The sequence below is a fragment of the Myotis myotis genome, unplaced genomic scaffold, assembly GCF_014108235.1.
Source record: "Myotis myotis isolate mMyoMyo1 unplaced genomic scaffold, mMyoMyo1.p scaffold_m19_p_3, whole genome shotgun sequence".
In the NCBI taxonomy this organism is placed as follows: Eukaryota; Metazoa; Chordata; class Mammalia; order Chiroptera; family Vespertilionidae; genus Myotis; species Myotis myotis.
This window is the reverse complement of record NW_023416335.1, coordinates 141,348,424-141,360,685: the sequence shown is the minus strand read 5'-3', so window position 1 is coordinate 141,360,685 and position 12,262 is coordinate 141,348,424. Positions and strand designations below refer to the sequence as shown.

The 12,262-nt window shown below is 42.9% G+C and overlaps 1 protein-coding gene across 5 annotated transcripts in view; it reads right to left on the bottom strand.

The window, feature by feature from the left end:
• NAP1L1 (nucleosome assembly protein 1 like 1) overlaps positions 1-8,569 on the bottom strand; it is a 32,609-nt gene extending 24,040 nt beyond the window's left edge. For 3 of the 5 annotated variants that reach the window (XM_036297925.1, XM_036297927.1, XM_036297926.1), the window contains exon 1: positions 8,419-8,569. The gene's annotated coding sequence lies outside the window, so the exon portion shown is untranslated. Of the gene's footprint in view, positions 1-4,550; positions 4,572-8,418 lie in introns of those variants that run through there. The other 2 variants (XM_036297921.1, XM_036297924.1) reach the window with 2 other exon arrangements.
• Positions 8,570-12,262: the final 3,693 nt, after the last annotated feature.

Sequence of the window (12,262 nt, the reverse complement as noted above, 5' to 3'; positions counted from 1 at the left end):
AAATTAGATAAAAAATCGTTTCCTCATTGGATTTATCTTATTAAGAAGCAAATTCATGTAAAAGACTTAAATAATTTGCTGGAACGACAGTTAAAAAACAGATTCTTTTCGTTCTGACAAATGTATAGAATGACTAATAAATATACCACTGTAATGTAAGATGTTAACATTAGGGGAAACTGGTTAAGGGGTATATAGGAATTCTCTGAACTATCTCTACAACTCCTCCGTAAATCTAAAATTACAAATAGTTTATTATTTTTAATATTTTATTTTATTGATTTCGGAGAGGAAAGAGAGAGATAGAAACATCAATGATGAGAGAGAATCACTGATCGGCTGCCTCCTGCATGCCCCTTACTGGGGATCAAGCCCGCAAACCAGGCATGTGCCCTTGACCGGAATCAAACACGGGACCCTTCAGTCTGCAGGCCAATGCTCTATCCACTGAACCAAACCAGCTAGGACAGCGGTTCTCAACCTGTGGGTCACGACCCCTTTGGCGATCGAACGACCCTTTCACAGGAGTCGCCTAAGACCATCCTGCATATCAGATGTGTATACATTACAATTCATAACAGTAGCAACATTACAGTTATGAAGTAGCAACGAAAATAATTTTATGGTTGGGTCACAACATGAGGAACTGTATTTAAAGGGTCAGAAGGTTGAGAACTACTGAGCTAGGGCAATAGTTTATTTAAAAAAAAAGAGAGATTCAGAGATTCTGAATCATCAAGTCTGATGAAGCAGACCCAAAAATCCACATTCTATCTAAACAAGAAACATAGCTTCTGAAGTAGGCTATCTTAAGATTTAAAGTGTCAGATCACACTGAGAAACACAAGTTTAGGTTAACACCTACATTAATTATTTTACTGCAGCCAATAATTAAAGTCAATGAGAATTTCATTAATCCTACATGACAATGCTTTCTAAGAAAACTGAAGAATTTCCATTCCTGGTAGCGAGCAGTTAGATCATGAAGATCAATTCTACCAATGAAAAACAGTATTTGTCGCCCTGGCTGGTTTGGTTCAGTGGACAGAGCACCAGCCTGGGGACTGAAGGGTCCCAGGTTGATTCTGGTCAAAGGCACATGCCTGGGTTTCGGGCTTGACCAGGCTTGATCCCCAGTAGGGGGGTGTGCAGGAGGCAGCCGATCAATGATTCTCATTATTTTTTTAATATATTTTATTGATTTTTTACAAAGAGGAAGGGAGAGGGATAGAGAGTTTGAAACATCGATGAGAGAAACATCGATCAGCTGCCTCCTGCACACCTCCCACTGGGGATGTGCCCGCAACCAAGGTACATGCCCTTGACCAGAATCGAACCCAGGTCCCCTCAGTCCGCAGGCCAACGCTCTATCCACCGAACCAAACCGGTTAAGGCGATTCTCATTATTGATTTTTCAATCTCTCTCTCTCCCTCTCCCTTCCTCTCTGAAATCAATATCAAAAAGGATATCCAAATGTTTCTTAATAAGTATTTAAACTAAAGGGGCCCATTAAAAATTGTGAATGAAACACAATCCTAACCAAAATTTTTATTGTTTAAAGATTACAAATAGTAGTACATGTCTCCTTTTTTCCCCCATTGACCTTCCCCTGGCCTCCCCTACTTCCCTCCCTCCGCACATGCCCTCACTCCACCCCCTCCTCCAGTGTCTTGTGTCCATTGGTTATGCTTATATGCATGCATACAAGTCCTTCGGTTGACCTCTTACCCCACCCCAACAATATTTTTTTAAAAAAAAGAAAAAGAAAAACAGTTATTTGTTAAAACCCTAAAAGCAAAAAAAAAAAAATACGAGTAAGATAGTAAAGAATTCCTAACCCCAAACAAAAGGCAAAAGAGGAAGCAAAAAGATAAGTAGAAGGAAGTCCCTTTTGGCATGAGGGCAAGTGCCGACCACAAATTTAAGCTATTGTAGGGTGAAATCAAAAGCTCTGGACCTTTTCAAGTTGAGGAGTCTTTATGACAACCCTCCTCAATTAAGCAGTAACCCCAAAGTGCTAAATTCTCAGGGATAATAAACCAGTTATCCTGGATAAAAGCCCAAATTCATCTCATCAGTGTTGCCCTCAACACCCCAAACTAGGAGCTTGAAGTGGTCTTCGACAGCATGTCCAAATATAAGCGAAAGGCACTTTCATCCTAGACCTGAAATAATTCATTAAAGTAATTTTCAAGAGCAATAGGGGCAACAGAAAAGAACACAATAGAAACCAGTCTATAAAGATTTAAATATTATCAAAAAGGCTACAAATGTATAACTATAAACATAGACAAAAACAACCATGTTAACTGTGTTTGAAAATACAATGCCTGCATCCGTTATCTATAAGGATCAGTCATCTATTAAAGGTGATATAGCTACTTTGGCAAAGAAATAAATAGAACTTCTGGAAAAAAAATAGGTAGGATTAACAGCAGACTAAACACAGCTAGGAAGAGAATTAAGTTAGCTAGAAGCAAGCTTAGAAGAAATCTTCCAAAATATGGTGGAAACTAAAGGATGGGAAACACTATAGTTCAAAGGCATTTTGGGATACAATAAAGTCTAACACAAATTAGATCTAAGATTGAACACAAATTCTAGGAATAGAGGAGAGAATGGGCAGGATATTTGAAGAAATTAAGAGCAAAAATTTTCCTACAACTAATGACTGATAGTCCTACAAATCCCAATCAGGATAATTAAGACAGTTCTTTTTTCTCTTCAGTAATACCAAAAGACAACAGAATGTGCTGTTATGCTTAACATGCTGAAAATAACAAAGGATTTTAAATATATTTTTTAATTGATTTCAGAGAGAGAGCAGAAGAGATAGAACCATCAATGATGAGAATCATTGATCAACTGCCTCCTCCATGCCCCCTACTGGGGATCAAGCCTGCAACCTGGGTATGTGCTCTGATGTGCTCCAACCAGTAACCTCTTGATTCACGGGTCAATGCTCAACCAGTGAGCCTCGCTAGCCAGACAAGGATTTTTAGAATATTATGCCTAACCAAAACATCCTTTAAGTATGAAGATAAACTTTTAGGCAAAAATTTCTCCAGTAGGGGGTGTGCAGGAGACAGCCAATCAGCGATTCTCTCTCATCATTGATGTTTCTATCTGTCTCTTCCTCTCCCTTCCTCTGAAATCAATAAAAGAAACCTCCCTGCTGAAAACAATCCTGTTTACTTTTTGTTAATAGCAACTTTTAGGCAAAAATTTCTCCAGCACTAATAAATTCTATACGAACCTTCTTCAAGCAGAAGGCAAGTGATCCCAAATGGAAGGTCTAAGATATAAGAAATGAGGGGCAAAAAGGATATCCAAATGTTTCTTAATAAGTATTTAAACTAAAGGGCCCCATTAAAAATTGTGAATGAAACACAATCCTAACCAAAAAATAAAACTGGTATCACTGTATTAACATTATAAAACCAACTTTAAGGAAAAGCATCCTGTATAATAAAGAGCTAATATGCTGGTTAGACCAAACAGCAGAACAACAGTCCGGACCATCATCCGAAAGACCTTCCGGACGAAGCCGGGCTTCAAGGGCCTGAGCCCCTTGCACGAATTTTGTGCATCGGGCCTCTAGTTACTAAGAGATAAAAAGGTGAAAGGTTCGCCCTAGCTGGTTTGGCTCAGTGGATAGAACATCGGCCTATGGACTGAAGGGTTCCAGGTCCGATTCCCATCACGGGCACATGCCTGGGTTGTGTGCTCCATCCCCAGTAGGGGGAGTGCCGGAGGCAGCAAATCAATGATTCTCATCCAAAATACATAATATATAGATCTCAATGGAAAGATAAGGTTCATCAGGACTGAAAGCATATGTTTACCTGAGAACTTGAATGCAAAGAAAACCTTTCAGTGGAGAAAAAGAGGGTAGCAAGTGATAGAATCAGACCATAAACTGATTATTTTGTGATCTTATAATAGTTAGATGTCCAGACATGAGCTATCAAGTAACTTATCAATGCAATAAACCCGGTTCTAAGTAAGTTCTCCTTACTTTCAATGAGCAGGAAAGTTAACATTTATAGGGCCTTATTCTATAGTGGATTAAGCTTTCCTCTTATTTACAGATAAAATAGTAAGCAACTTGCTCAGCAACACACCAGAGGTTAAGTGAAGAAACTAGGAATTAAAATCTGACTTTTAAAACCCATGCCCAATCCACCATTCCCCAAATACCAAGGTGCCTTCTCTATCAGCCTAGTGCCCCATGGATTATGCCAATTGCTACGAACTACACATTTTAAAACAAAAGAGTTAAAAGGTAATATTTCCCTTTACCTCAGACCTCATTCCAAATGCACTTCAATAAATCTGTCTTTCAAGTATTGCTGCTCCATTAACATTTTCAGGGGTCCAGGGCCTCAGTACTTTAGTCCCAACCAAAATGAACACCTATTTGAGAGCACTATCTTCTGTTCAAGGGATCTCATTACCTAAGGTAGTATCTGATCCAATGGCAAAGAAATGTACTGGACTGGACTGATATTTGGAAATACACGCAAGCATAAACAAAAATTTTATTCACCTGAAATATGACATATGTTGGAAGACAACTTCAAAACCATCAAGTGCCACAGCTTTTCTTCGGAGCATAGTGAAACCCAAGAGGGCTTTTGAATTCCAAACTGATGTACAGCATAATAATTTACGTCAAGGTAACCGTCCCTTTTAAAGCAATACAAAATCCTATTCATAAATCATCATTACTCAGTTATGCATCCTTGGATAAGTTCTTCCAACTATCCAATTTTCTCAATAAAATGGTCATAGCCCTAACCAGTTTGGCTCAGTGGATAGAGCATCAGCCTGCGGACTCAAGGGTCCCAGGTTCGATTCCGGTCAAGGGCATTTACCTTGGTTGTGTGCTCCATCCCCAGTAGGGGGAGTGCATCGATGTTTCTAACTCTCTATCCCTCTCCCTTCCTCTCTGTAAAAAATCAATAAATTGAAATAAAAATAAAAATCATAATTCTCCTTTAAAAAAAATAAAAAATAAAATGGTCATACTACCTACCTCCAGGAGCACTATATCAGTTAATAATACATGCAGAATTTAAAATGTTACTGAATAATTACCCAATAAGTGCCGACTGTTGTGTTCTTCTGTACCTGATTTACCTTAGAAAATAATCCAAATAAACTCTTCAAAATTACAGCCCCCTTTCCCAATAAAAATAAAAATATAGTAACCTTCAGAACAAGTATGTAGCAGTAAAAGGCAGTTGATAACCAGAAGTATATGGGTTACCTTCTGTGGCAAGCCCAGTAATGTGATCTGGTGGTCTGCTGTCAATGTACTAAACAATTTACAAGGATGAGTGAAATGACAGCATTCACCTTCTAACCCCTACTCTGCCCAACATGAAAGAACTTCTTATTCAGATGAAATGGGACTTATAGGTTCTTTCATGTAAAGAATGTTATAAATACTGATCCATCCACCAATCTTTTTCTTCACACCATCATCACAATTCTAGAAAACCAATTTGCTTTTTTGGTTCATAATGTATGATATATATTCAAATAAGAGCTAAAATATTTACTCAAAGAATCAACTAAGAATACAAGTAATCACAGATTTGATTAGACTTGAGGATCTGAATAGATCATTAGTTTTCTAAAATAATCAGGATCCATTCCTTCTAATCCTTTCTTTCATTAGTATTTCAAATTTATAACCAAGCAAAAAGTGAACAGAGTAAGCAAAGTGGTATTTTATTTTGACATTGTTAAAGAGAAAACCAGATACCCAAAATGGCCTCACTCATGCTAAAAGCCCATGATACCAAACCTAGATTTAATACCTGATCTAATTGGAGTTTCATCCTCTCCCAAAAACAATCTTTTTAAAAACATATGTTTTTATTGATTTCAGAGAGGAAGGGAGAGACAGAAACATCAATGATGACTATTTCCCAGAAACAATCTTAATCAATCTGGAATTTTTTGCTCAACACCAATTAAGTAATCTGTCCCATGGACCATCTCCTTGCCCCCCTCCATCCTCTTGGAAAGAGGCAACTGTATAACAGAAACCTCCCAGCCCTAGCTGGTTTGGCTCAGTGGAAAGAGCATCAGGCTCAGGGCTGAAGGGTCCCTGATTTAATTCGTCAAAGGCACATGCTAGGGGTTGCAGGCTTGATCTCCAGTAGGGGGTGTGCAGGAGACAGCCAATCAGCGATTCTCTCTCATCATTGATGTTTCTATCTGTCTCTTCCTCTCCCTTCCTCTGAAATCAATAAAAGAAACCTCCCTGCTGAAAACAATCCTGTTTACTTTTTGTTAATAGCAACTTTGCCCTACTCTTCCCATAAAAAGTTTCCATTTGGTACAAGCCCTCAAAGGGGTGGATGGGATGCTACCCATCCTTTAAAAAAGCCAATTAGATCTTCAAATGTACTCGGCTTAATTTTGTTCTTTAACATCTTGAAATCAAACAGATTCTGCTGCTTTTAGCCCCCTTTCCTACAAAAGGACTATGTAATTAATGTTTAGAATCAAATCAATAATCTGGAGATAACATGGACAAGTTATGTAAGTAATAAAGTGAGCAAAAGCGCCTGGCTGGTGTGGCTGGACGGTTGGGCGCTAACCCATGAACCAAGAAGTCACCAGTTGATTCCTGGTCAGGGCACATTGCCCAGGCTGTGTGCTAGATCCCCCAGTAGGGGGCAACCAGGAAGCAATAGATGGATGTCTCTCATAGATGTTTCCATCTCTCTAGCCCTCTCTTTTCCTCCCTCTAAAAAATAAAACATTTACAAAGTCAATGGTCCTGTATAATTAATTATTTTTTAAATGATCAATAGCATTTTGTATTAAGTGTTGGTACAGGCAAAATTTTTAAATGCTATAAATCAAGTAAGAAAAACAATCTATGAGGTCAAGATTATATTAGATGTTTAGTTCCATCTACCCTTCAGGCTTCCTAAAAAACAAACGCACGTTTAAATGGGGCCCATTTTTGAACAAGCATTTGATACTCATTAATAGTCCCAGAGGATCGCTGTAAATCTTTTACCTCGTTTTTAAAAATTATTGATTTTATAAAGGGAGAAACACTGACTTTGTTGTTCCATTTATGCATTCATTGATTCCTGTATTTGCCCTGATGGGGATCAACCCACAACCTTGGCATAACAGGTCAACACTCTTAACCAACTGAGCTACCGGCTCCCCCCTCCACCCCGCAGTTCTAAATGATCCTAAATGCAGCAGGTCCTCGGATATGGTGGTTCCCCTCAATGTTGGTTCATTATAACGTTGAGTAGGTGGTGCCGGAACTTAACTCGTGTTCATATTGATTAGCCTACGGTAATCTGGTTTCCTTGTACAGCACACAGTTTTGCTTCAAGCCAAAGAACCTCTCTCTTCTGGGAACTTCAATAAGAGAAAGCAATGCAAGTCCTACAATGGAAGACACTGCGAGCCTGTGGCATTGCCCCTTCAGAGCCGTTCAAGGACTACATTAGTTAGGATCAATCCTCCCCCAACAAAAAAGCCTGGCCAGACACCCATCCAAATCCCAGCTCTACCTGAGGTACACAAAAATGTCCTGAGGCCCTGCCACCCATCACCTGACATTCATCTTTCCTCCTGTATCCACAGAGAGATGAAGACCAAACAGAGGCAGGTTAAGAGCCGGACACCCCAGGGCTGGACTCATTGTTCACTGCTCATGCTTCCATCCCACCCTTTCTGCAACTTCCAGCAAGAAAGGGCCGCTGGAGCTGGGGTCTCCGACCCGCCCCAGGTGGCGGCCACGTGTGCGGGAACCCGCCGGGGCCTCCCCGCCCCACACCGTCGCCCCCTCCAGGGGGCGGAGCGCCCGGGAGCCCGCAGCCTCCCCGCCCCGGGGCCTCATCCCTTCACGGCCCCTCCCTCCCTCCCATCGGAATTCGCAGCCTCCGCCGCTCTTTCCATCCCCCAGCGGCCTCCTCCGGGTATTAATTTTGAGGAAACGGGGACGTCGAGCCCGGCCGTCGGCTCTGCACCCGAGCCGGGCCGGCGATCCGGGAGCCGGCAGCGTCGTCCTCGCCCCCTCCGGGCGCCCGACCGACGCCGCGGCCTCGCCCCCGGCCACGCGGAGAAGCCGGTGGCGCTCGGGGTCCCGCGGCGCCGCCGGGCACGGCCCCCGACCCTCGCAGGCCGCACCAACCCCCGCGCCTCCTCAGCCGTCCCCGAAAAGAGACGCAGGCTGATCCCGGGGCCCTCTCGGGCGATGGGGTCGACACTCGGCGGACGGCCCGGCTCTGGCCTCGCAGAACGAGCCGGGAGCCGCGGACTCGCCCCGCGGCCCCGCTCGGGCCCCCCATCCCTCCGACCCGACCCTCCGCGCCGACCGCCCGGCCGACATCCCGTCCCCCCTTCTCGTTCAGGCCCCCATCCGTTACCGATGGCGAGCACGGGGCGCCCGGCGGCCGGAGCTGCGCAGTCCGTGACTCAGGGCAGCGGCGGGAGGAGCAGGAGGCGGCGCTGCGAGCAGATGGCGCTAAAAAAGACCCGAGAGCCCGCCGCTCGCGCTCATATACAATTAGCGTCAGCACGTAGGGCCACTCCGCCGCCCTCCCCCCGGCCTCGCCGTCGCCTAGCAACGCGAGAGGGAGGCGGGCCCAGGACGAGTCGCTTAGCAACAGAACCGTCCTTCTTCTCTAACCACCTCCCCGCCCTCGGCGCGCAGCTCGGGTTCCCCCGCTCCCGCTTCCGCCCCCTACTACGCCCCGGGCCGCGTCGCGTTTTATCCGCTGCTCTGGAAAGGACATTTCAATCCTCTTCGTTCCCGGGAAAGGCCTCGAACTTCGCGTCTCGTCCCTAGGCGCCTCGCTCCCCTTGGCGTGATGCTGGCAGAGGATGAAGGGGAGGGAGGAGGGCCGCCAGCCGTCGGGTCCCGGCTCGCCCCAACGTGGTGGGAGCGCATTTTGGTTCCTAATCCTGCCTCTCCCTTTCCCGGGCAACCATTTTCTCCCCCCAGAGAACAACAGCGCTTCCCTCCTGACCCCCTCAGCGGCGGCTTCTACCGGTTTTGCGTCTCCTGAGAGTGGATCTCCGTGGCTTCCACGGGTGCCCCTCAGCCCAACTTCAGCATCCTTTCCCTTGACTGGTGGTCCCTCATGTTTGCTTCAGTTCTTTGGGTGGAGGAAAGAGGCACGCGTTTGTGTTTTCTCTGGATGCTTTCTAATGAGAATAGACTTGGCTCATCTTTCTGAAAAAGTAAATCCCATGTAAATGTTCAAGACTGCCCAACGGCTTGGCTATTTTTCCATTGATGTTGGATTGACCAAGAGTCGCTCTTGAAGCAGTGGTTCTCAAAGTGTGGTCCGGGTTCCCAGACGCTTTCTAGGGCAGTGGTTCTCAACCTGTGGGTCAGGACCCTTTCACGGGGGTCGCCTAAGACCATCGGAAAACACATATATAATTACATACTGTTTTTGTGATTAATCACTATGCTTTAATTATGTTCAATTTGTAACAATGAAAATACATCCTGCATATCAGATATTTACATTACGATTCATAAGAGTAGCAAAATTACAGTTATGAAGTAGCAACAAAAATAATTTTATGGTTGGGGGGGGTCACCACAACATGAGGAACTGTATTAATGGGTCGCAGCATTAGAAAGGTTGAGAACCACTGTTCTAGGGGGAGGTCAAATGTAAAAATACTTACTAAAAACTTGCTTTTTGCACGTTTATTCTCACAGTGGAGTTTTCCTGAGGCTACCTGACACGTGATATGGAAACATTGAAAACAAGCAAATGTTACCACGCAGTCATCTGCTGTGAAACCAGACATTCGAGAGTTTTGCAGAAATGTGCAAGAATGTTCTGTAAAGTGGTTACTTTTGTCAACTAAATGATAGCTGGGGCTCATTCAAACCAACAGGAACTCCAATGTGGGGGGTCCAATGTGAAGAAGGAAACTTTGTGCCAACAGCTCAATTGTGACAGCATTGGAGCAGCTCAATTATGAAGCAGCCCCGGAGAGGCCTCTCCAGCCAGGCAGCGCTGTTGTGCCCCGGGCAGGTGCCCTCGGCTGCGCCTGCCCTGCAGCGAAGAACCTCAGTCTCGGGTCTTTGGTGCGAGGAAAGGTGTGCCCTCCAAGCCACCGGAGATCTTAGTTACAGAAGTCCCTGCCCCTGGCCCCTGATTGGGCCCCCCTCATGTAAATGAGGCTCCAACTCCTCAGTGTGATTGGTCAGAATGGAGCTGCTCTGATTGGCCAGTGAGGATAGAGCAGCGCCGCTCTGACTGTAGAAGGGAGGTCTCCGTCCTATAGATTGAAATGGGAACTTTGTAAGAGTTGGCTCAGCACTGGAAGCAGGCATGTCAGTGCTGGAGGCAGGCAGTTTAGCTGGGGTTTGCTGAGGGAGCCCCTGTTTAGAAACCACTGCTAGGCTCTGCTTATAAATTTGAGCCCAGTCAGTCACCGGGAGCACTTAGCAGGTATCTTCTTTTTTAGGGTCAACACTTTTCATACGAAAGATTCTTTCATTTTTAATTGGTTTATTGTTTTAAATAAGAAATAACTATTCTTAAAATGCCTTTGTTTTAATTTCTAATGTGATAAATATCAGTATCTGTAATGCACATAGAAGTTCTTTGGGGTCCTCAGTTTTTAAGTGTAAAGGGTCCTGAAACCAAAATATTTGAGAACCTCTTCTTTAAATGTTGCATTCCTTGAAACTTCAAACTGCCTAGAGTTATCTATTGTAAGCCTCACATTTAGTTACTGTCTCTATTCCATTTGAGAGTATACAGTTTTTTTTCCCTTGACACTCCCCAATCTCATTGAAATTAGTTGCTTTTCCCACTCTATGCTACAGATGCCTCAGTTTATCCATTTTGGTTTTTCACATGTGATTCTTTTGTTTTTCTCAATCTTTATTTTTATTGTTTTAACCTTTTTTTCAATCTTCTTTATGTACATCCTACTCAACAATGATGTAAGGCTATCAAGGATTATAATGACATCAGTACTGACTCCATGAAGAATCCACAATACATAAACTAGATGGACCAGTGCCCAATATGTACATACATTTGGCACTATTTTCAGTGGAGGTCTCAAGAGCACTGCATTTTAATCAAAGCTATGTGCAATGCAAGGTAATTCACATATTAAAAATGAACTAAATAGCTTTCTCTTCCTTTCCATAAACCTTTTTGGTGGTAGAACAACGTCTGAGACCAAACTGAGTAGTTAGCCTTCATGATGGTTTCTATCCCACTCCAGGGGGCCCCCACCAATTTCAAGCACTGACCTAGTGCCCCAAATTTCTGATGCTTCAACTCCCAACCCCAGGTTTAAGAGCTTATCATTAGTAATATATATTTTTTCCCCCTCTTCTCCAGCATCCTCCCCCAGCTTCCTCCTCCCTTTCTTTCAATATATCTTAGTCAATCTAAAAAAAAATTAAACAATAACAAATTGCTAATCATGCCTTTTAATGTGATCTTTTGAACTACAGTTTGTAAGTCTAAACCTCTGCCATTTAAGTCCAGGGAAGGCCAAGCATTTATGTATTCGTTAAACAAATATTTATGTCAGGAACAACTTGAGACACTGGAAATACAGCATTGAACAAGAAAGACAAGATTTTTGATTTTTAGTGAGCTTATGTGTTAGTGAAGTTGGGCAAGTGGCAGACAAGTAATGAAATAACTGTAGATATTAGTAAGTGAAAGAGCTATGAAGAAAATAAAATGAGACAAAGGGGTAGAAGATGAATAACCTAAAGTAAGCCTTGCACATTGGCCCCTCTTAGATCCCCAAGTCACACAATGTAGTTAACTCGTGTAAATACTATAAATGGTGGCCCTGGTCACTGATCTTAGACTATTCTAAACTTTTGGTTTAAAGTTCCCTTTTTTTTTATCCCCCATTATTTTCACTTGATAGATTTTTTTTTTTTACAGCATTGTAACCTAGTCGATTAGAAGTATGGCTTTGGGAGTCAAACAGCCCAGGTTTGTCCCTATTTTGTTGTGAAATTTTAAACAATATGTAAGTTCCATAACATGGTACCTGACATCTAATAAACACTAAGAGTTAAACATTATAAACCTCTTACTAAGGTTACTGTATTTTTTTTTTTTTGCTTTATTTAAAGGTTGAGGGACCTTCCCTGAAGTCTTCTAATAGTATCTAACACTGTTTTTGTGAAATATTTTATCAAAAGCTATCTTTTCACAAATTTTTATTTATTTTTAATTGATTTCAGAGAGGAAGAGAGAG